This window comes from Pseudorca crassidens, chromosome 2 (assembly GCF_039906515.1).
Source record: "Pseudorca crassidens isolate mPseCra1 chromosome 2, mPseCra1.hap1, whole genome shotgun sequence".
Lineage (NCBI taxonomy): Eukaryota > Metazoa > Chordata > Mammalia > Artiodactyla > Delphinidae > Pseudorca > Pseudorca crassidens.
In genome coordinates, this window is record NC_090297.1 from 180,627,309 (window position 1) to 180,653,543 (window position 26,235).

At 38.5% G+C, this 26,235-nt stretch overlaps 1 protein-coding gene and 1 pseudogene across 7 annotated transcripts in view; one reads left to right on the forward strand and one right to left on the reverse strand.

The window, feature by feature from the left end:
- Positions 1-26,235, forward strand: part of CRB1 (crumbs cell polarity complex component 1) — a 267,978-nt gene that overhangs the window by 54,632 nt on the left and 187,111 nt on the right. The gene's annotated exons all lie outside the window — the stretch shown is intronic.
- LOC137220244 (5S ribosomal RNA) lies at positions 3,119-3,237 on the reverse strand (annotated as a pseudogene).

The following is a 26,235-nucleotide window of genomic DNA, read 5'->3' on the forward strand; positions in this document are numbered from 1 at the left end:
AAATAAATATAATCAAGCTTGCTTTGAAATCATTAACCCTACTAAAATTAATTATATTTTGAGGTTAAGTTCAACTCAGAATTTAGGCAATAGCATATCCGGTTTGTATATTATAAATTCCTAGTTACCTCCATCCTCATTTCATTTACTGATATCATTAGAAACTTGAAAGGAAAAACTGTTTCTCCCTCTATTCACCAGTCTTCTCACACCCAACACAGTCAACACTCTGGTCACCAACTGTGGGGTAGTTTTGCCCTCACCAAGCAATTCTCCAATTCTCTGTGCACACCAACTGGGTGTCCTACATTTCAGCTAAATTCTGACGCTGTCTACCTGGGGCTAGCTCAGACCCCACAGGTTAAGGGCTCAGTCCCACTCCCATCTCCCCCACTTCAGACACCAATTGCAAGTCTAGGTTGTCACCTGTGCTTCTGACTCGCTGGCTATAAATCAGAGGTTCCCACAACCACTTCCTGAGGTTTGATAATTTGCTAGAGTGGCTAACAGAACTCAGTGCGAAAACAAGTTTACTTACTAGTTTACTGGTTTATTATAAAAGGATACAACTCTGGAACAGCCAGATGGAAGAGATGCCCAGGGTAAGGTGTGGAGGCAAGAGGGACGGACTCGGAGCTTCCACGCCCTCTCCAGGCGAGCCACCCTCCCAGCCCCTCCATGGGTTCATCAACCCAGAAGGTCTCCAAGTCCCCACAGTTGGGTGTTTTTATGGATGCTTCATTACATAGGCATGGTGATCAAATCATTGATCACAGGTGATTACCTCAACTTCCTGTCCCTGTCTCCTCCCCAGAGGTCAGAGGATGGGGACGAAAGTTCCAACCCTCTAATCCCTTGGTTGGTTGCCCTGGCAACTAGGTCCCATCAGGTGTTTATCTAGGGGTTTTCCAAAATCACCTCATTAACATAAACACTGGTGTGCTTGAAAGGGCTGTTGTGAGTGACAAGGCACTGCTTTCACCTTTATCACAGGAACTATCGATATTTCAGGAACCAAGGACAAAGACCAAATAATATAAAAATGATGCTCCCAGGGCTCTTAAGAAATTACAAGAATTTGAAGAGCTATGTGCCAGGAACCATGGATGAAAACTTAAAAAAAATATTTCTTATTATATCACAATGTCACACACCTCTGTGAGAGGCTGAGTAAGGAAAGAGAAGAGAAATAAAATACAAAGCTTTACATTTTAAGTATCAATGCCTGAGAATTGCATCAAACTCACTATTATAAGAAGCTATTATTAAAAGATAAACTGAGCCATATTAAAATTTTAAGAGTTTATCTGAGTAAAAATAGATTTGAATGCCAAATTGCACAGTCAGAATTTGGAAATACTGATTGCACTATTTATGAGACCTTCTAAATTTTGGTACACTGGACAGCTTAAAACTTTTGGTGCCCTGAATTATATAGCCTTTGGGTAGAAACAGCATCAGAGTCTGCCTCCAGACTTTGGGCTTGATGAAGAAAAACATTAATGCAAATATAATGGGCAATGAGAAATCAAAAAATATAATCAAAGGAGAGAGATGCAGTGGGAACCTCATCAATCCAGCCTGTGAATAGGTTCCACCTGTGAATAATGACCTATTGCTTAAACCATAAGAAATAAAGGTATTAAAGACTATGTATCACCAGTGCATGTGCTACAAGTATAATTTCAAATATCAACATACTGTATATTCTCAAAGGGAATTTTTTGTGAGACTGGTGAATTTCAAAGAGCCATGAACTTTGGGAATAAACTGACTTCCAAAAAATCTAAATATCATACTGACCATGTATGCTATTAAGCACATTTCTCTAAGGCTTTTTTTTCCCTCAATAGGTAATCATGAACACTGGAATTGTTTAGAGTGAAGATTGTCACAAAGATATATCTCATTAATTCTTAGGGTCAGTTGTGTGCCTACCATCAATATAATTGTTTATTTTTTAGGTGAAGGGTAGTTTTTATTATGTCCTTTTCCTGGGAAATATTTCACTGTTTATTGATCAAAGCTGATGAATTCATATTTATGAAGGCAACATTTTCTTATGTAACTCTATTTTCTTTTGCTATTTTATGGAGTATATGTAACCATATTTTGCAAACTAAATTGGTCAGTGAGATTGTGTGTACAGCAATGGTTTACACAATTTAAAGTGTAAAATAAACACATGGGGGGTCATTTAAATAATGGATTTTTTGTATGGGTTCTAAATCCAGATGTTGTGATTCAGTTATTCCTGGTGGGACACAGGAATCAGGTTTTTTCTTTTCCTTAAAAACAAACCCCACATGACTGTGATGCATGTCTTTTACAGATTAGACTTTGAGACACTAATCCATAGTTTAACAAAGTAGGAGTTGGTAAATGATTGATTCTTAAAGTGTGGTGAAAACTGGCATGAGGGAAGAAGCGGGGAGAGTAGGGGAGTAACAGGGGTAAGAAAAAGACGAGAAGCAGCCAAGGGCACAGTGCATTTGGGACCTATTAATAGAAAAAGGGAACGGGGGAGTGACGTGACATGAGGGGCTGTGGGCAGGGTGCACATGAGAAAAGGCTTTAAGTGCTGCAATGGACAGTGATTAGATAGTCACAGGTGCCCAAATGTCTTCACACCGTGGTCCAAAGAGAAAGGATAATATATGCACACCACACTTACCACGTAGTCAGGACTGTTGGCAGCAAGGGTGACCACCTGGTGGCCTGCGGCTCTGGCACCCCTGTAACCTACTCTGGGCACACGTTTGGGAAGTGCCAGGAAGGACATGGGAAGCCACTGAGGGACTTGAAACAGGAACACTGACATGGCCACAATGAGGAGGTTCTGGAGGGCAAGGCTGTTAGGTAGGAGACCTCGAATGAAATGATGGGGACCTGAACGGTGTGGTTATAGTAAGGAGGAAGAAACAAGGGTGGCTTAAAATATTTCGGGGGGAAATCAGCTTCATGTTTGATGAGAAATGAGAGAGAGAAAGGGAGTATTGTGAAGGATGACTTCCAGGCCTCCAGCATGCCCACCTTAAATAATGCTGTGATGTCATCGACTGAAATCATAAAGGCAAAGAAGAAAGTAGGGTGCATACTTACACTTTTTTTTTTTTAATGCCTACAGCACCAGGTATTCCCAGACGGTCTCCCACCCAAGTACTAACCAGGCCCGACCCTGCTTAGCTTCCAATATCAGACGAGATCCCGCGCGTTCAGAGTAGTATGGCCATAGTTGCATACTTACACTTGAAACCTGTCTATTTTGAAACGTAATTGGGACATTCAGGTGAAGATGTCCATCAGGCAGTTAGAGACGCCCCTCCAAAGTTTAAGGGAGAAACTCAATTACGGATAAAGAGTCGAATCCTCACTTGCTAATTCAGTAACTACCATTGAGCCCACACTATGGACTATTTTCCATGACAGGAACAGGGCACACAAATATCTGAGATATTGAGATATTCACATTGTGTATCAAAAGCCTTAAATAAGAATGTTCATACCTAACAACCTAGAAACTCTTTGAGAAAAATAATTGAAAATTAGGGCAAAGATTAACATGCCAAGGTAGCCATAACATTTGCATATAGTGGGAAATTAGAAATAACTTTAATGAAATCAATCAAGCACATTTGTACTAAGAAAATGTTTGAAATATAAATTGTGTTGCTTTATGCTCTGGTATCTAGAGATGCTTTCAAAGACAAACAAAATCCAGTAACCAAAATGAAATTAAAATAATTCAAATGTTTCCTGGGCTCTCTTAAGAAAAAAAAAAATACAGAATATAATACACAGAAAAACTGCAAAAAATACTTTCTCCATTTTTATGTTCTCAATATCTCTGACTACTTCCCAAAGTCCAGTCTCTCAGCCTCCCCAAAGCTCCTTTCTTTTGAAGTCCTCATAGGCCCCCCTTTCTTGCCTCTTGGAAATAAATCTCTACTCTCATAAAAATTCCCTGTCCTAGATTTTCAAGTTCCATTTCTCTCTTTTTCCATTATATTAATTTTGCATCACAAAAACCCAGGAACAAAGCTGGCGAGGATCAAATGTTTCATAGTGGTTAGGGGAGGGGTAGGGAGGATGAGCAAACAAAGCCAAATTTCCTCTAGTGAATAAGGAAAGAGGGAAAGAATGTCAACACTTATTCAGAAGTTAACTTTTGCCTCTCAAAAAATTGTAAGTGATAAAAAACCCATGCGGGATGTCAAATTGTATAGCATGTACAACACACAGTATGTGATGTAAAAAATGGGCAAAATTTTTAATCACCATAGAATAGTATTTGTACTAAAATAAATCTTATTTCAAAATAGTATAGGTATTCCAACAATTGTGGGCTTAAATTTTAAGTCACAGAGCTTCTGCTAACAGAAGGAGCTATATAGGGAAAAAAATATTAAGTAAATATTTGCTGTTTTTAAGATGCTAAAAATATATACTTATTAGAGAGAAATCAGTTTCAAAAATATGTAAGAAATGAGAAATAGTTTATTTCAATTGTAAGGTGAGTGACCTTGAACCATTTTACTTAAACTCTGCATTTTCCATCCTTGCAAAATGGAAATGGTGATTATGTCCAACTGCATTGTAGTATTGTGAGGACTGAATAAATTCATGGATGCGTGACATCCACTCTGCTCTACCAGTAGCTGAGGTCTTAACTTCAGATTGACAGTCAAACTCAAAATTCACCATAGGCTTCAGCAAGCACCAGTTTTGGTTATCTTTAAGAAGGTTTGCAGAACAAGCATCATGGCACACAAAACAACTTGGCAGTAGTCCCATATTTCCTAGGTACAGCTCTCAATGTCCTGGCCATCCTGCACACTGGGTGTGTGGCATCACCAGGGGCAAAGTTGACTAGACACAGCTTCAGCCCAGGGTAGCCATCGGCTCTGAGGTCCTTTCAGCTTTTATAATGAGTCCTGTGCCTATACCTTCTGTGGGTCACATCTCCCCGGGTTGATGTGAATAGCCCCCGTGCTCCAGGACAGCTCCATTCCATTAGTTCCCAGTTACTCATAGACAGCCTTAACGATGATTACAAGTGCTTAGTCTGGGACATGGGATTCTCACTTATCTTGCATCTGATTTAGATGCAACTATTCCTCATTTGCTGCTGCAAGACTAAAGGTCGAATCTTCAGGCCTGCTTTACACAGACACATAGTAAGCACATAAAAATCTTACAATCATTGCATTTGTCTTTCAAAAATGGATAAATCAAGTGTTCATTATAATACTATAATTATTTTAAAAAGAGAACAAGGAAATCCACTGCTTGGTTGACATATCTTTTCTTCTTTGATGTTTTTTTTTAAATGATCATTGCTGAAATTAGATGTTCACCCTATGCTCTGTCACAATCCTTTCATTTCTAGTAAAATTTAAACCTACTCTGTCCTTGAAAGCAGTTTGTGTTGCAGGTCAATAATTATCATGTCATGTAACGATTCAGTGTAGCGGGAGTGAGGGATTTTGACAAGTTGTGGTCTTGAGTGTAAGTGGCTGAAATAGGTCGGGAGTGAAGGCTACTGTAGTGTGAGATTGGTCGTTAACCTGTGAAGGATGATTCTGATCAACACTGAAGTCCCTCTGGCTGGGAAGTGACCTGGATGGTAGTTGGGATAATTGGTTGGAGGGAGTGGAAAGGCGAGGCTCCATGTGCTCCAAGGGCATGGCTTCTAAGAAGATTGTGCAAGGAAATGATGGCTAAACTACTTTGAATGATAAGTGACCATGGATTTGGGGGTCAGAGAGTAAAAAGAGAGAATTTGGAAAGAAATGGAGGAGTGGGGAGAGCTTGGTCAACTTGGCAGAGGCCACAGCTTCCGGAGAAAAATAGCCAGTGAAACGTTCCTCTCTGTGGGGTGTACAAAGGGTGAGGAATGAGAATGTCAGAATCTCAATTTTAACTCCTCTGTATTACCGCATTTTAAAGCCCCTCTGTCCCTCCAAACTTTCGGTAAGATTTTATTACCTTTCTAGCCTTGGGGAGTGGAATTGTGAATAATGGTAATAATGGTGGAACTGAGCTATGAACAGTATATTGTGACTCCCATTTGCCTCCCTGCTGAGGCCAAAGTGATGGGAACAAGGGTTTTTGAGAGATCACAGTCCAGAAGTTTTGAGAGGTGATGCTGACTCAGGAGGCAACCTCTTCCCATTTTCACCAGAGGACGAGCCTGCCAGGGAAACACACATGCTGATTAAATAGTGAAGAGAATTATCTACATAGAATTAAAGCTGTCTCAATAAATCTTACTTTTAAGGAATTACTAATTTATTTATTCTCTGAATTAGAAAAGAATCTATTTTTTATAAAGTTTTCCTGGCCTGTGTGAGTGTCTAGGACTTCTTAGCCAGCACAGTAAAGTCACAGTGTTTTTCTAGAATTAATCTTCAGTGTGATCACAGGTTCTCAGTACTGAAGGACCCCTGGGTGCCGTGGATGCCCTCTTAATGCACCACCCAGCCCTGTGATTTTATAAAGAAATCACTAACACAGGTATCATTTTTTGCATTATAATTTTATAAAAATTTTGTTTATATCTGTAATTTAAAGGAAAACCTTATGGTCATCAGACATAATGAATATTTGATTTGATTATTTAACTGAGTCATTTTGTCTCTGGTTCACGGGTAAAAGGAAAACTGTTTTGAATTCTATTAATTTTTTACTTCATTGAGTATTGGACATTTATGAATAAAAGTTCATAAAGATCAGAGAATTCTCAAATTAAACTTAGGTTGATAGATTCATTTATTGTGTAATATTTATATGCTTTTGAAATTCCAAAAATTCACATTGTATCATATATTCAGAGGTCACAGGACAGGTAAAAAGAATTTCTGGAATATAGACTGAATAAATAGGAGTCAATTAAGAAAGAAATGTCCATCGACAGATGAATGGATAAAGAAGATGTGGCACATATATACAATGGAATATTACTCAGCCATAAAAAGAAATGAAATTGAGTTATTTGTAGTGAGGTGGATGGACCTAGAGACTGTCATGCAGAGTGAAGTAAGTCAGAAAGAGAAAAACAAATACCATATGCTAACACATATATATGGAATCTAAAAAAATAAATAAATGGTACTGATGAACCTAGTTGCGGGGCAGGAATAAAGAGGTAGACATAGAAAATGGACTTGATGACATGGGGTGGGAGGGCGAAGCTGGGGCAAACTGAGAGTAGTAGCATCGACATATATACACTATGGAATGTAAAATAGTTGTCTGGTGGGAAGCAGCAGTGTAGCACAGGGAAATTGGCTTGGTGCTTTGCGATGACCTAGAGGGGTGGGATAGGGAGGGTGGGAGGGAGGCTCAAGAGGGAGGGGATATGGGGGCAGGTGTATGCATATGGCTGATTCGCTTTGTTGTGCAACAGAAACTAACACAGTATTGTGAAGCAATTATACTCCAATAAAGACCTATTAAAAAAAAAAAAAGAAAGAAAGGTAGAACTTGATGATAAAGAGACTGACTTTGGTAAACCCTAAGTTGGGAAGATATAATAAAGTTGGTCCTAGCCCTTTGAACAGTAGAGTAACTTTAACCTACTGTAACCAACCTGGTATCTTCTCCAAATCTCCTGATGCAATACCTGACGTTTCTCCTCATTGTTTGTTGCTTTTGCTAGTTCAAACTCTCCAGAAGGTTCATTTATGAAAAGACAATTCCACGTTAATTCATCAATCCATCAACATAGATTTACTTTCAGTTTCTTAACTTAGAGACTTGAAACAACAAGACCTAAAGTAGATCACCTGTGGAGAGCTTGGAAAAGATTGTAAGCATAAGAAACTGGTTATCGTGACCCCTATAGTGGGGACCCTGACTGACCCCAGTGCAGCATGGGGATACTGACTTCTCATTGTGAGAAAGACAGATGCTAAAGAAAGATGCTGGAGGCAGTAATAAGGCAAAATTCACTTATGCTTAATTTATCTAAGTCTTGTCTGAAAATTCTAATTTTCACTCTACTCGTGAAGGAAAAAAAATACAACTAATCAAATGATCCACCAGGAATTGCCTTCCTTCTTAGTTATACAAACTTGGGTAAAAACAAAAGAAGGGGATTAAGAGGTACAAACTTCCAGTTATAAAATAAATAAGCCATGGGGATGTAATGTACAGCAGAGGGAATATAGTCAATAATATTGTAATAACATTGTATGGTGATGGATGGTAACTAGGTTTATTATGGTAATCATTTCATAACGTATGAAAATATTGAATCGCTATGTTGTACAACTGAAACTAATATAAAATTCTAAATCAGTTAAACTTCAGTAAGAAAACCAAGTGCAAAAAAATAGAAATTTGTTACATTTAAAGATTATGTTGCATTTAAAGGTTATATTCTATTCTTAATTTTTTGAGGAATCTCCAAACTGTTCTTCATAGTGGCTGCACCAGTTTACATTCTCATCAACAGTGCAGTAGGGGTCCCTTTTCTCCACATGCTCTCCAGCACTTGTTATTTCTTACCCTTTTGACAATAGCCATTGTAATGGGCGTGAGGTGGTATCTCATTATGGTTTCAATTTGCATTTCCCTGATGATTAGTGATATTGAGCATCTTTTCACGTGTCTGTTGGCCACTGTATGTCTTCTTTGGAAAAGTGTCTATTTAGGTCCTCTGCTCATTTTTTAATTGGGTGGTTTGTTTTTCTGATGTTGAAATGGATGAGTTCTTTGTATATTTTTAGATATTAACCCCTTATCAGATATATTACCATATGAGCTAGCTATTCCACTTCTGGGTATTTACTTGAAGAATACAAAAGCACTAATTCAAAAAGGTATATGCACCCCTATGTTCACCACAGTATTATTTTCAATAACCAAGATATGGAAACAACCCAAGTGCCTGGTGATGGATGAATGGATAGAGAAGATGTGGTATATATACATATGATGGCATATTACTCAACTATAAAAAGAAATACAGTCTTGCCATTTGTGACAATGTGGATGGACCTTGATGGTATTATACTAAGTGAAATAAGTTAGATGGAGAAAGACAAATACCATATGATTTCATGCATTTGAGGAATAAATAAATAAATAAAACACATAGATACAGAGAAAAGAATAGTGGTTACCAGAGAGGAAGGGGACAGAGGGAGAGCAAAATGGGTAAAGGGGGTCAACTGTATGGCGATGGATGGAAACTAGACTTTTGTTGATGGGCACACTGTGGTGTATACAGAAGTCAAAATATTGTTGTTCACGTGAAACTTATATACTGTTATAAACCAACGTTATGTCAGTATAAATAAATAAATAAATAAACATTTTTAAAAATTAAAAAAATAAATAACGGTCATATTCTGAAGGGCACTTCCACTTCTGAGCAAGATGGAATAACAGGGACTGGAATTACCCTCTTGTCTGAAGCAATTAAAAACTTGACAATATATATAAAATAATGGTTTTTAAGACATGGCTATCAGGTAATAAGGGACAGTCATCTCCAAGTAATGAGAAACAAACAAGAGAGCCCTAATTTCTTGAGCTTACGACCTTGAGAGAGTTTCCAGGAAACAGCATTGGGTGAGGGGACCCAAGCTGAGCCCAGCAAATCACTGAACTGAGGGGGCAAAGCTGAATGTTTGAGGAGACTCTGCCAGAAAGTATTCTCAGTATAAAGTTCTTGAGAGGAGATTGCTGCCCAGAGACAGAGGACCAGAGACATATGCAGAGGCTTCCTATTGCATATTCAGCTGAGTTCGGATCAGCTCATGCATGTGAGGAAACTACCCAAGACCCAGAAAAGAATATGACCTGAAATGATGGAAGATAATAGCACCCAGCACTCACAGAGGACGGAGAAGAGTACCTGTCCCCACCTGCCGGACTAGATAACCTCATGATTGATGGGACATTGGGTAAACAGAGGAACCTGCCTCAGTAGTGGTATAATTAGCTCTGGACTCCGCCTACTCTTGTCCTACTCAACAAATCTTAAAAGCAAACCTGAAAGGATTAAACTACTTCCAAATAACTGTATCACAGAACGAAGTTCAAGAATATATATAGGAGGAGAAAAATAACCAGTACCTAACAGGGGTAAAGTTCACAAATAAAAGAGGCATGCAAAGAAACAAGAAAGTAAGACCCAAATGAAGAGAAAAATCAATTGAAACTGATCATAAACTGACACAGATGTTAGAATTAGCAGATAAGGACATTAAAACAGTTACCACTGTATTCCAGATGTTCAAAAAGTTAAGTAGAAATGTGGACAGTATGAGAAAAGATTTAAGTCAAACTTAAAAGAGATTGAAACAACAATGTATGAGATGAACAGTACCCTGGATGGGGTTAGTGGCAAATTAGACATTGAAGGAAAGATTAGTGACACAGAAATAGAAACTGTCCAAAATTAAACAGAGAGAAAGAGCATTTAAAAAGAAAGCAAAGCAAAACAAACAGAAAAACAGAGCATCAGTGAGCTGTTCTACAACTTCAAGAGGTCTAATATATGTATAATTTGAGTCCCTGCAGAAGGGGATGAGGAAAAAAAATACTCGAAGAAATAATGGCCAAAGTTCTCCATGGGCCAAACTTTTCTAGTGGATGAAAACTGTAAACCTACAGATCAAACAACAACCATCCCGCCCCAAAAAACAAAAAAAAAAACACCCAACAAACTCAAAATTCCCAAGCACAAGAAACATAAAGAAAGCTATACAAAGGCACATCATAATCTCTTTGCTCAAATAAGTGATAAAGAGAAAAATCTTAAAAGTAGCCAGAGGAAAAAAAGACACGTCATACAGAGGAACAAAGACGAGACTGTCAGCAGATTCCCCCTGGGTGAATAGGTAACTAGTGAGGTACTGATGGCAGGTTGATTATATTTTACCACTTCTGAGGTGGAGGGGGCGGTGATTTACTCCCACTGACATGGACAATTATTCTGTTCTTGGGGTTTGTTCCTCCTACCCACCATATCTATCAAAGCAACACAGTCTCCATAGTCACCATCATGCTGTTCTATCCAAAATTGTATCCTTCTTTCCTCATTTCTATTCTATTTTGTATCGGGAATGTTGTTTAGGGTTAATATAGTTTAGATCATGGGTTACAAAAGGTCAGGATATAATTTTCACTGGATGAGGAGAGAAATGGCCATCAACCAGTATGGTAGGCAACCCTAAGATGGCCCACAGTGACCCCCCGGCAGTATTCATCGTTGTGAAATCCTTTCTTCTTGAAGGGACTGAACCTGTCTCCTAAGGAATAAAACAACACAAAAACAATGGATGTCACTTTTGAGATTAGATTACAAAGAACTGTGGCTTCTACCTTGGGTGCTTTCTCCCTTTCTCTTGCCTGCTTGCTCTCAGGGAAGCCAGCTGTCATACTGTGAGCTCTTCTGTGGAGGGGATCACATGGCAGAGAATTGAGGCCCCAGGATAAAAGCCAGTGAGGAACTGAGGCCCCAGGATAAAAGCCAGTGAGGAACTGAGGCCCTCAATCCAATAGCATGCAAGGGACTAAACTCTGACAAAACCACACAAGTGAGTTTGGAAATGGATCCTCCCCTCATTAAGCGTTCAGATGAGACTGCAGCCCCAACCTAATGAAGGACCTTGGGTCAGAGGTTTCCAGCTAAGCTTTGCCTAGAGTCCTGACACAAAGAAACTGTAAATTAAAAGATGTTTGTTGTTTTGGAGGTGATTTGTTATGCAAAAAAGGATAACCACTATACTCATAGATCCTGGAATTGGAGGATGCTGTGAATGACGAGAATATGAGGAGAGAGCATTCTGGTGTTTTCTTTTATAGAAGGAATAACTTCATTCTGTTAGGTGGGAGTATATTGTTTTTTATTTTATTTTTTGAAGTTTAGGCATGGAACAGTGATGCGTGTTGATGGCCAATAGGCATGCATATTATTACACGAGTTTTGCTGAACAACAGTATTTGAAAACCCTTTTTCTATGTAGGCAATTTCCCACTTTATAAGTTATCTCTTCCCAAGATAAGAGTCAGACTGCTTGGTGGCTAGAACACAAGGCAGGAAATCTAGACTCTGCCAATCAGACATAATATATGCATGAAACTTGGATTTGGAAGTGAACAGATGAAATGGCAGCTCTGTCCAATGGAATTGGTGTAACATATTCAGGCAAGCATGATGTGATGATGATGGAGCTGTTTGTTTTTTCTTCAAACGTAAGTGGGCGGAATTCTGGCATCCAATACTGAAAGTTACCAAGACGCAGAGAAAATGGAGTTTCCCTTAAAGCATTCCTTGTGGGATGGCTGCACACTTCAGAGCCAAGACCTCTGACTTTCAAGAGAGGCCCCAGGCTACCCAATATTCTTTAATAAAATTCTTTTCTGCTTAAAGTAGTCAGAGAAGACTCTGTGGTAGGCAGCTAAAATCCTTTTCCTGGTACATTATAACTTATGGAATGGTCCATTATTTTCCCACTGACTTGTCATTATACCTCTGTATATACGCATGGTTCTAAATGAAGGCTGTCTCTTAAGTTCCACTCTTCTGTTATCTACCCCTGTACTACTACCATATCATATTAATTCTTAGAAAGTTTGGTATGCTTTACCTATCTGTTTCTGAAATTACTGAGCTAAAAATCTTTCACATGGTTGGCAAAAGGACGTGGAAAATTATCTTTGTCATTTCATCTATTTTTGATCTTTTTAAGCTTTGTTTTGTGTGCCTACTAGTTCATAATTTTATCTTTCTGGTGAATTATTTTATTTATAATTATTCTCTTTTATTCCTAATAATGCTTTTTTTAAAATTTATTTATTTGATTTATTTTTATTTTTGGCTGTGTTGGGTCTTCATTGCTGTGTGCAGTCTTTCTCTAGTTGCAGTGAGCGGGGGCTACTCTTCGTTGTGGTGCGTGGGCTTCTCATTGCGGTGGCTTCGCTTGTTGTGGAGCACGGGCTCTAGGCGTGCGGGCTTCAGTGGTTGCAGCACTTGGGCTCAGTAGTTGTGACTCGCAAACTCTAGAGCTCAGGCTCAGTAGTTGTGGCACACAGGCTTAGTTGCTCCGTGGCATATGGGATCTTCCTGGACCAGGGCTCAAACCCCTGTCCCCTGCATTGACAGGCGGCTTCTTAACCACTGCGCCACGAGGGAAGCCCCCTAATAATGCTTTTTATACAAAATCTGTTTGGTATTAATTTAGGTACACCAATTTTATTTTGGTTCATAATTTTCTAACTTTTTTGTTCTTTCATTTCAACCTTTCTGTATCACCATGTTTTTAGGTTAATTTCTTGCACAGAAACTACAGTTAAATTTTGATTTCATATTTAATTTGAAACTTCCTATCATCTAACTGATGATCTGAGCTCATTTATATGTACTGTGATTATTAAGATATTTGGGTTTGTTTATGTCATCCTATTTTGTGCTTTCTGTTTACCATGTTTTTTCAGTCTCATTTTCCTTCCCCTCCTTTTATGCACTATTTTGGGTTGATGCAGTTTCTTTTATTCCTTCCCCACCCCCACCTTCTGATTTGACAGTATTATTTTGTTTCTATTCTTTTAGTGTTGTCCTTACAATTTAAAAGGCACGGTCTGATTTTTTTAAGTCTAAAGTTAATAAATATCCCTGCACTCCTATTGAATAATATGAGCATCTTATTTTCTTTACCTCTGACCACAATGCTAATATATTGTATGTTACTGTGTTTTCCTTGCATCTCCTTCATCTACACCCATCAATTTACTATTTTGTTATTATTTTTAATCCAGTTAGTATTTATGTATTAACAATTTCTTTGCTTATCGAAGCTTTTGACATATTACCTCTTCCATCTGATTTCAGTTTTCTTCTTCCTTCTGTAGTTGGGCCAATAAATGGGAAACATCCTTCTGAAATGTCATTATTTTCTCCTTAACTCTTGAATGGTATTTTATCTTTGACGCTATCATGTCTCTGTCTTCAGGTCACAGTTTTTTCTGTGGAGAGTTTTGCTCTCACCCTGATTTTGGTTCCTTTGGAGGTTCTTTTTTCTTTTTCTGGTTGCTTAACACATTCTGTTCATCTTTGGTATATTATGATGTTCCTTGGTTGGGCATTTTCTTTAAATATTTATTTTATTTGTCATGCTCAAGACTTTTTGGGCTTCTTGAATCTGAATTTTTACACCTCTTATGGGTTTTGAGGAAATCTGAGCCTTTTATCACTTTAAATACTGTCTCGCATTCTCTCTTCTCTCTCTGTACCCCTTTTAAATGAATACTGGAGCTTTTTCTTCTATCTTTGGAACCTGCTAACCTCACTAATATATTTTTTCTTTTTCTTTTCAGCTCTGTTTAATTTATTGATTTAAATGTTAGTGGCTACATTTTCCTGCCCAAGAGATCTATTTGCCTTTTAGAAATGTACCTATTTTTTAACACAATATATGATTTTTTTTGTATTGCAATTTCAATTTCTTTTAAGATATATAATATATATTATATACAACTGTATATGTGTATGTATAAAATACATGTACAAATGAAAAGACAAATAAAATACAAATATGTATGTATATATACATACATGTATAGTTATTTTTATCGAGTTATGTAAAAGTTATATATGTTGGTCTGTTATCTCAAGAGTTGGGAATTTAGTCTCCTGTTTATTGCTTCTGTAAACTCATTGCTTTTTTTTTTAATAACTCATGATTTTTTTTGTGTGTGAGACTCTTTGAGAGGTTTTTAAACTTTTTTTTATTCAGTTTTATGTATTTTATGAGAACATTTTGTGACCTGAGTTAGGGGAACTTCGCTCTGAATACTCTTTTATTTGCTTTTGCCAAGTGGCCAAGTGTACCACTGGCTTAGAACCAGTTTTTTTTTGCTCTCTTTCTTGTCTGTGTGTGTGTGTGTGTGTGTGTGTGTGTGTGTGTGTGTATTTGGGGGAAGGGGATTGAAGATCATATGGCTACTGTAACTGGGCCAGGTGCACAGTCCTGGGGTTTGATTTCTTGGAGAGCAAGTGTGCAAGGACCCTGACATCCTTAGCTTCAGTGTTGCCCCCCAACACCCACAAACCAACAGTGGGGAAGATTATTTGCTAGGCCTTCTTTTCACAGAACACCTTGGTTACAAATCCCCAGCTGCTTTCCTTGGACATTAAAAACCAAGCACCTGATGTGCAGGATCTACTTTCCCTCTTCCTCGCTCCCTCCTGTCATCCACCAGGACAGACACAGTGTCAATGTACATAATACTCCTGCTGGTTTGCAGCTCCTCCTGCCTTTGTGTCACCTGGTGATCCCACTTTCCTTCACTTACACATTTAAATAACTTTTGTTTGATTGGATTCAGTATTTCTGAGTATGATTTTAAGTTTATGTACATTTGACACTTACAGAAAGTAGGAGTTAATTATCCATTTATCGAAGTAAAATTATCTGTTAAAATGACATGCTATCACAGGAAACTGTGTTTCTTGTGCCTGGCTCCCTGGCAGTAAATGTAAGTACATTTTTAATTGTAATGGACTCTAATGAAGAAAGAATCCTTCTTTAAAATAAATACTTTTCAAAATAAGGGATGAAACTAAAATACACTGTAAACATTAATCATCTTTTTTTATATATATGCCAGTCTCACAGGAAATTCAAAATTGGCAACTTCTGTAAGTTCGCATTTAATAGGTCCTAAGTAAAAGCAATAATTTCAAGAACCAGAATGACAATATCTTAAACCTTAATCAGTAATATTTAAATACCCATGTAAGAAAATACATTTCTTGAACAATATACTCTAAAAACTCCATTTGAATGCAGATATTAATAATGAAAAAGTTGAAATATGTACAAGAGTAGACATATATGTCTTTTTCTTCCATTCTAATGATTGAGTTTTACTTTCCTTATCACTGTGGGCTAACAAACAGAAGACATGTCTTTTTCTTTTTTAACATCTTTATTGGGGTATAATTGCTTTACAATGGTGTGTTAGTTTCTGCTTTATAACAAAGTGAATCAGTTATACATATACATATGTTCCCATATCTCTTCCCTCTTGCGTCTCCCTCCCTCCCACCCTCCCTATCCCACCCCTCCAAGCGGTCACAAAGCACAGAGCTGATATCCCTGTGCTATGCGGCTGCTTCCCACTAGCTATCTACCTTACGTTTGGTAGCGTATATATGTCTATGCCTCTCTCTCGCTTTGTCACAGCTCACCCTTCCCCCTCCCCATAGCCTCAAGTCCATTCTCTAGTAGGTCTGTGCCTTTATTCCTGTCTTACCCCTAGGTTCTTCATGACATTTTTTTCCCCTAAATTCCATATATATGTGTTAGCATACAGTATTTGTCTTTCTCTTTCTGACTTACTTCACTCTGTATGACAGACTCTAGGTCTATCCACCTCATTACAAATAGCTCAATTTCGTTTCTTTTTATGGCTGACTAATATTCCATTGTATATATGTGCCACATCTTCTTTATCCATTCGTCTGATGATGGGCACTTAGGTTGTTTCCATCTCCGGGCTATTGTAAATAGAGCTGCAATGAACATTTTGGTACATGACTCTTTTTGAATTATGGTTTTCTCAGGGTATATGCCCAGTAGTGGGATTGCTGGGTCATATGGTAGTTCTGTTTGTAGTTTTTTAAGGAACCTCCATACTGTTCTCCACAGTGGCTGTACCAATTCACATTCCCAACAGCAGTGCAGGAGTGTTCCCTTTTCTCCATACCCTCTCCAGCATTTATTGTTTCTAGATTTTTTGATGATGGCCATTCTGACTGGTGTGAGATGATATCTCATTGTAGTTCTGATTTGCATTTCTCTAATGATTAATGATGTTGAGCATTCTTTCATGTGTTTGTTGGCAGTCTGTAGATCTTCTTTGGAGAAATGTCTGTTTAGGTCCAGAAGACATTTCTGAGTAGTTTATTCTAGCTTGTAATTACATTAGGGAATTTAATATCTCAATATTTCCTTAATTTTCCAATATTATTTGGTTATCTATCTTTTCAAATTAATGTTCTTGATTATTGAAAATATCTCACATTCAAAATAGCCTCAAATTACATGATAAAATTCCATTCAATTGACTTTTGTATCAATTCAGTCATCAAAAATTTATGACATTGTTGGATATTAGTTCATGCTATTATCTTTCTATAGTAAGAGCAGAATTAGTCAGAGAGTTCATATCTATTTATATTGGTCTTTTCTGTTCCCAGAGTTTTTGGTTAACATGGCTAGTGCTAACTAGAGCACATTCCCAGACAACTTGTCTATATTTATTTAACTTTTAGATTACATATATATGTATAATGCATAATATTATATATGCAACCATGTTTTATTACATACCAGTCTTTCCTATCCTATCTTCTCCTGGGAAGTCTGTGTGAGATCAAGACCTAAGACTGTTTTACTTGACTGTTTGGGTGGGGAGAGTAACTTTTCCCTAAATGGTATGAGTGATATACTCCAAATTCTTACAAAACCACAAACTTCTTTCAACCTATTGACAGGATGTAGGAGTCTTGATTCCAGTCCTTTTTTCAGTGTCTGTAGATGCTGTTCAGCTGCCCCCTGGCCTCCAGCCAGTCCAAGACCTGAGTGAGGGTGGCACTGGGTGGTGTCATCCGGGTTCTGAATGTCTGACTCCCACAGGACTGAAGTTGGAAGCCAAGGAAATGTGTTAAGTCCCATTAGGCAGACAAGAGCAAGGGTCAGGCAGAGAGTAGGGAAGACTGAGAGCAACTTGGGATAGCCAGAAGGTGAGAGCAGCTGAACCTGGGGTCATAGAGGGCAGGGGGGAGGATCTTGCCATAGGATAGAATGTCGTAGGATGCAGAATCTTTGAGCCGAATCATGGGACCAGACACTCAAGGACTTTACAGTCTCACTGAGTTTGTGCCTCATCATGTTAAGTGCTGTCGGTTGTATTTTACTGCTAATGGCCCAATTCCAAGCCTCCATATCTGTGGCAGTGCGCCATGTAATAACTGTTATGTATTTCAGCAACTTTGTTTTAGTCACCCTCCCTTCTTCCACCTCCATGATTAAGACTTGTTAATGGAAATATCTGTTGGATAGAACAAGATTGTGAATTAGATTTTCTTTTTTTTTTTTTTTTTGCTGCACACGGGCCTCTCACTGTTGTGGCCTCTCCCGTTGCAGAGCACAGGCTCCGGACGCACAGGCTCAGCGGCCATGGCTCACAGGCCTAGCCTCTCCGCCGCATGTGGAATCTTCCCGGACCGGGGCACGAACCCGTGTCCCCTGCATCGGCAGGCAGACTCTCAACCACTGTGCCACCAGGGAAGCCCTAGATTTTCTTTTAAGTGCAACATATGTCTGAGATCTAATCTTAGTTCTGCTTGAGACCAGATGTACCTAGGATGCTCCTAGTAAATACTGTGTCTTCATAAAGCAAAGCCAGCCTTACTGTGAAGCAAGGCATTGCATAGCTGGAAAGGGGTTTCTTTTGTCTCTGCCGCTGGCTCTAAGAAAGATGGCATCTGAACTCTTTTGAGATTTTTGGTTTTCTCCTCAGACAAGATAAGATATAGACCTTCATTAATGCATGGAAGAATGGGGCTTTAAGAGTATGAACACCCGACTGGGGAATCTGAGTCCCAGAACTGCTTAAGTTATAAAACGGGTCCCCAACCCCCGAGCCACAGACCAGTTCCCGGGCCACACAGCAGGAGGTGATCAGTGGGCCAGCAAGTGAAGCTTCATCTGCCGCTCCCCACCGCTCCCCATCACTCGCATTACCGCCTGAACCATCCCCCACGACCCCGGTCCGTGGAAAAATTGTCTTCCATGAAACCGGTCCCTGGTGCCAAAAAGGTTGGGGACCGCTGCTATAAAATACAAATTGCTTCATGTTCTGGGATTGTTTTTTCACATGCAAAATGGAGGCATGAATAACGTTCTTAGGAGTAGTAACAAGAAACACTTTTCATAGAAGGTAAGAGCAGAGGGTTTTCAGCCAGGCTGCTGGGGCTGAAGCTTGTCTCCACCACTTACCAGATGTTTAGCTTGAGAAAATTACCTTTCCAAGCCTCAGTTTCCTCATCTGTAAAATGAGACTAATAATGATACTTACATTAAATTGTTTATTGTTTTTATGAAGTTTAACTGACATAAGAGTAAATGATTTAGGACAGTGCCAAACAATGCCTGGCACATATTAACCAGTAAATTTTAATTTCTGCTTTTATTATCCAATGAGATCACTGAATTTCTTTTATATTTTATTCTGTCGAAACTGCCTTGCCACAGATTCTGAAGTCTCCAGGTAAGAGGAGAGTGATAGACCTCGGGAACACAGCAAAGTGGTTTAATTTTGAGACCCCACTTATCTGAGCTTGAAACGCAGGGTTCAAGGACCGATTTCTCCCAGTAAACAAGTCTCTTCCTTAATTGAGTTCCCTTCTTTGGTCTCCATTCCTAATAGGTGAATTTGGTTCTGTCTGACCTGGTAGCATCAGTATTTGGATTTTCTAATCCTGTAACATCGAGTTTCTCCATGATTGGGTCACTGAATCCTGTGGCTTGATTCTCTACTGTGAACACTTGGGCACATGAAACCTCACTGATTACTTTCCATGATCTCAGCTCTGTCCTCTGTCCTCTCTTTGGACCTTGTCTAACAGTCCTGATATTCAAGCGGTATGATTTCCTTAAAGTTGATAACCTGGTCCTAACTATCCCTTTCCAGACCACGAGAATACCAGGTGTGCTTTTACATAGGTATGAATTAGAGTCTACGAGATCTGATGAATCACTGAGTGTGTTGAATAACAGAGAGGAAAGAGCCAGGGATGACAGTCAGGATTCTGTTTTGGTCAGTTGTATGGCCAGCGCTTCCATCAACTTTCTAGCTGAGCTATGGAATATGGCAGGAGGAGAAGTGTTGGGTGGGGAGTGCAGGGGTAGGTAGGTGATGACTAGAGGAGTCTCATGCTTGTAAGTTGAGTTAGAATGGAGCTGTCAAATAGGGAGTTAGACTCATAAGCCTCAAGCGGAGGAAAGAGAGGTGCCCTGGAAATTCAGATTTGAGAGACATCAGCCTATAGGTGGCAAGTGAAGATGTGATGGTTAAAGATTGCCTAGGGCGACAGTTTACAGGGACAAGAGAAAGGGGCCCCTGAGGAATACTCATTTAAGTGACAGGTTGAGAAAAAAAGAATCCACAAAAGAGCCTGAAGAGCTTAAAGGGGATAAGAGAGAAGTCAGAAAAGCGTGGAATTATGAAATACTTGAGAGGGTAACTTGCAAGAGGGAGAGACCAGAGAATTTGAGTAAAAAGATTTCAAGTCAGAAAATGACTCCACGAGTTTTACCAGTGTCCTTGGCTTGGGTAGGTTCTTGGGGTGGTGAAGCAGTAATCAGATGACAGCTGACTGGGTACTAAGTAGAAGCTGAGTAAGAGTCAATGGTCAGCATGGACAAGTGTTTCGAGAGGCTTGGTTGTTAGGAGGGGAAGACAGATGCTGCAGTGGCAACAGGGAAATGGGTAGAAAAGAGGGCTATCCTATGGATTTTACTTCTTTGCTTGTGTTTTATTTTTAACAAAGATTTGAACATGCTTCATGCTTATAGAGAGAAGTTGTAGACAGAGAGGCAAAACTCAGGTTCTTTAACCTGATTCTGAGCACTGTAGTGTTTTCTCCTTGGACAAGGAGAGGAGAGCTGATAAACTGGTAACAGGAAGGAAAGGGGAGTACACGGACATGGATGTAGATTACTTCGTGCAGTTGGTGCTGAGAAGTTGAAGAAGGTCTCTCACAGGTTCTTTTCTCTGCAAAGAAGGATACTAGGCAATTCCTGAGGGTGAAAAAAGAGGGATGAGGAGATTAAATGCTTCGGGAGACAGGAAGCTTAAAATATTAGTTGGGTTTCTCCACAAAATGATCTATAAATGCAACGTGAGTCTAATAATTTTCCTGATTGAGTGTTTTGGATGAACTTAATGAGTCGATTCTAAAATGTAGTGGAATAACAAAGGCCTAAGACTAGCTAAAACACCCCCAAGGAAGAATAATGAGGTGGTAGGAATATGTCCTACCAGATAATATAGCAAATCTTATAATACTACAACTGAGAAAGTGTGAAATTGGCTCAGGGGTGAATAAATAAAGCAGAGGCTCAGAAAGATCCATATGGAGATGGAAAATGGTACATGACAGAAGTGGTCTTGCCAATTACTGGGAATAGAATAAACTGTATTTAAATGATGTTGCCCAATTATTTGTTCATATAGAAAATTTAGATTTGGTTTCTGTCTTATTCATACACAAAAGACAGTTTCAAATAAATTAAATAATTAAACATGAAAGCAAAATTTTTAAGCTTTTTTAAAAAAGCAAAAGAACATTTTCTTACCTCAGTGTAGGAATACATTTGTTAAAGACACAAAAGTTCTAATTATGAAGCAAATTAGGGATTAGATTCAACTATGTTAAATTAAAAACTGTAATTATCAAAAATACCACAATGGATGTGAGAAAAACAATCAACAAACTAGAAGAAATTTGCAGCGTATATAGTCAACAAAAAATTACTATGTAAAAGCACTTCTATAAATTAATAAGAAAATGACAATCAACCCAATAACAAAATGGGTCAAAGACGTGAAGAGTTGTTTCACAGAAGAGGAACCATGGGTGGCTAAAAATATAAGAAAATACGGTCTATCTCACTAGTACTCAGGGAAATGCAAGTTAACGTCACAAAAATACCATTTTGCTTCCAGATGGGTAAAAATTAGTAAGTTTTACAAAGCCAACTAGATGGGACTGTGGGACCACATGAGGGCAACTCTTGCATATTATTAAAGGAAGTATCAATTGGCACAAGCATTCTGGAAAGCAGTTTGACATTATTTTACAAATTGACCATAAATATGCTCTAAGACCTAGTAATTCCACCAGTACATGCTAGAGGAGAAATCTTCAGTGTGTATGTGCAATAGGAAATGTGTACAAAAATGTTCATACTGTGTTCCTAATAGCAAAAATCTAGGAAAAAAAAATCTGCCTTGACCAGAAAATGAATAAATAAACTATGATATATTTATACAACAGATTATTAGAGAATGTTGAAAATGAATGAACTACTGTTAATGCAACTACATGCATGAATCCTGAAAACCTATATTGAATAAAAGAAGTGGGACTCCATAGACTGCAACCATGATCTAGTTATAAAGCTCATAATTAACCAAAAACTAAGAAATATAAAAGCCTAAAAAGGGTCTAAAACATACAAGATGAGGGTAAAATGTGGCCAAGTGTGAGCTAAGTGTCAGGAGTGAAGGTGGAGTCTGCTGGTCTGCCTCAGACTGACGAATGGACAGTAGTAGGAAGTAGAAAATCCAAGGTGGGGTCGGAGGCCAGGGTAAAAGAACACCAGACAAGATCTCAGGACAGATGTAGGGCACTATCAACACAGGGCACAAGAGCCTCTTTAGGCCAGCTTGAGCTAAAATCTGTCAGTGTTAGAAATCACATCAAATTAAAATCAGAAGAACCGTACACACTCTTGAAATTAAACACCCCTTTAGGCTACAGGAGCCAAGTGGGAAGGGATGTCAAGTTCTTCCTGATAATTAAAGATCCATCCTCAAGGCTTACCTAAAACACACACATTTCCAAATTTCTCACCTCTCATGAAGCTACACTAAATACAAGCATTCTGTGTGTCTTGGTCTCTAGCATCCTACTTTCTCATTATCAGTTTTTTTGTTAAAATGAAGCCTAAATCCAAATGAGTTATTCCTAATGAAGAGGAGATCTTGGTCATTTTTTTCTGTTTATTTTTACTCTGAAGCAAAAGACTTATTACTCCTAACAGGGAAAAGTAAAATAACACATAATAGTACCATGTTGTATTTACATATAGCTTTGGACATTGTTTATAAGTATTTATTATCTAGCTTTACTCTCTCCAACACCTCTGTTGTGGCCAGTCGGATAGGTGTTATCATCTCGAGGTTAAATATGATGAAATTCAGACCTTGAGAAAATAAGTCACTTGCCCTAGCTAGGTTAATGATAGAACCCAAACTAAAATTCAGCTATTTTGATTCATGCTATCCATGGATAAATTCTAAATAAGTCTCTTTAGATTTCCCATGTCTATTTACCTTTTTCTAATAGCTAAACTTATTGTAACATTAAAAGAGATTATCATATACTTGGGAAAAACACTGTTCAAAAAATATTATTTAAACTTAGATGTGTTTCAGAAGAATAAAAAGGCAATACTCTAAAGATCTTTCAACAAATCTTCAGCGTGCCTTTACTAAGTAGAAGAAAATATGTGTTGACGTGTGATAGTCCTGTTGGTGGATAAGGACACATCAGGTAATTCTAGGTCATTATGATACTAAGACCATCCTTTCCTAAAACCTTCCCAGTACAGATCTCAAAAATTGAATTTAATATACCCTTTTGAATTGAATTATATTGAATATAATATACCCTTTAATAATTTTATCTAATTTTTAAAAAGTAATTCAAATGCAATTTGATACCTGCTTTTCTAATGACCACATTTAAAAATATATCGATGTTAATTTTAAATGACATTAAATGTTTAACCGCGTTTGGGAGAGATTGATCTGTGAATGGCAGTGGGGTGTAGTAAAAAAGAACGTTGGATTTAGTCAATAAAGGCGATTTATGTTTCGGCCCCACCATGTTCTGGCTTAACCTCTATGATCCTCATATTCACTTTCTGTGAGTTAGAGGCGTTCATCCAGGTGACCTCTGTGTAGGTACTGTGGCCTGACTTGCTCATCCTTCATCCCACCCTCCTCCTCTGTGCTTTTCTGCATTGTGGAAGCTGGAAAGTTAAAATCTGCCTTTTCTGTTTCCTTGCAGGTAGGCTTCTATATGTAAATTAGGTTCCACCAATTAAAAGCACTTGGAAGGCAGAAGTGAACCCTCTTCCTCTTTTGGGCTGTGTGTACAGGCTTGCCCAGCTGTGATGATAGAAGGATTTGGGCAACAGCATTCTGTTGCCTACTACCTAGGTGTCAAGAGGCATTTGTGGCACAGACTGTGATGATGGTGGCAGTGACAGCCAGGCAGTCCTAATCCCTGGATCATTGCTCTGGCTCTGTGTTTGGCACTTAGCAATTCCAGTGGCAGAGTCAAGGATAGTTCTGTAGAGTTCTGGAAGTCATTTGAAGCCCAGTTGGAGCCCACTCTTGATCCCCTCCAGTGGTGTTGCTTGCATCTCATTCCCTGTTACTAAGTCTGTTTGTACTGAAAATATTTAGTGTTTTTTAATGTTCTATACTGAACCCTAATGCGGTATCTACATTTGCTTTGGGCTCTAATGTTCTTTAAGTCTATTATCTTCACAGGGGCACTTTCCTCATGTGGTTTCTAATACACAGTATCTAATTTTTACGGTTATTTTCTTAAATAATTTTAGTTTCTCTCTATGTGGAGTTTGTATATGGTGTAATTTTAATACCATCCAATAATTATCTTCATTTGTTTTGAGTATATGGGAGTCAAGTGTATAAACATGTTTGTTAATGAATCAGTAGCTTTGGGGTGTTAATAAAAATGAAGAGTGTGTATATGTGTTTAAAATTTTTTGTGTAATAATACAGCAAATTAAAATGTCTGAAGTGATTTAAAAATATGTAATTGTGTTTTCTAAAAGGATTTTTGGAGGTTAGGATGATGACGATATTTTATATATGTATATAATATGTATATAAAATATATATAATGTGAGAGGGAGAGAGGAATAGTAATTACATGGATGACTGCTAATAATCTACACGTTTTCACCAGGGTCCTTTTATAAGTTTTATTTTGGATAAACTATTATAGCACCTGAAGAATTATCTGACTTTTATAATCAGCTTCTTGGTGTCTTTGATAATCAGTATTAACTGCACCTGAACACTTTAGTCTTGAACTTAAAAACATTCAAACACCTTCAATCATTGTAAATATTTCCCCCAAATTGCAATTTTTTTGTATTTTAAAGAATATGATATAGAAAAATCTATCTAATGCAGGTGATGAATTATTCATTTTATAAACTGATATTTGGGATCTAATTAAAAAACTAAAATAAGAACTGATCAAGCCTCCACATTTTCAGGCTCAATTCTGGGAAGAGCTCTGTTACTGAACTATAGGGAGTGAAACCAAAGAGGATTAGAGGCAAAAAAAAGCAGTACAGGATTCAGCCTCAGCATCAGTAAAGAGTGTCTGATAACGCGCAGCCTCAGGGAGCTGAGCAGAGGAACCGCTCTGACCCAGGAAAGTGACCGAGACGGGCACACACAAGGTCATCAGGCTTCAGAGGAGGCACCTGGCCCCGAGCCTCTGTACAGTGCTAGACACAGAGATTCAAACTGGTGTAAAGTCCAAGATATAGGAGAATAATAGGTCCCAGGGGGTCGGAGGGAAATTAAATGGTCAAAGAAGGAAAGCTGTGAAAAAATTCCAACCTATAATCAGGAGAAACTAGGAGAAAACACAGCATATTTGAACTATCAAGAATGGGAATCATCGCGATAACTGTGGCAGAGATTTCTTGTCTGAGATGTAGGGTTTTTCTAAACCCTAGGGGAGAACTTATCGCATGGTGGACGGTCCAGGCTGGCCAGGAAATCGAAAATACTGCCCTGAGAGACAGAGGCAAAGAGGCTGGCACATGCGGTGAGTGGCAGGGTAGGTTTGGGTGGGTGTTGGGTGGAACAGTGAGACAGTGGGAAGAGAATTCTTTGCTGAGGGCGGGACTTGGGCACAGATGTCTCAAGAGCCAAGGATCAAAGAAGAAAGAGAAATCGGTCCATTGCTGACAATTTAGTTGCAGCAAAAGGAAAATGGCACAGAAAATAATGACGTAAACACCCAAAGTCAAGTACACGGAGGGCTCACTGTGTGCTTCCTTGTCATCCAGTCATTTTCACTGCTAATGAAAGCTCACAGGTGCTCTTTTCTAAAGCAGGGCGAACGGAAATAGCCATTACAACAGAACATTCCCTATTCTACTCATATCATGTTGTCAGTTGTGCTCTTAGCAACACACTGAAAAAGAAACTTGATTTGTGTAGCCTGACAATTTTCCCCCCATAACTGTGAAAATAACCCTTAGGTGTAAAATGGAGGCCCATTTACTTTTATTTGTTCCGTTTGAATTTCTTTTGAATACATGTGCTACCTGGAGACCAGTACAACAATAACTAACATTTATTAAC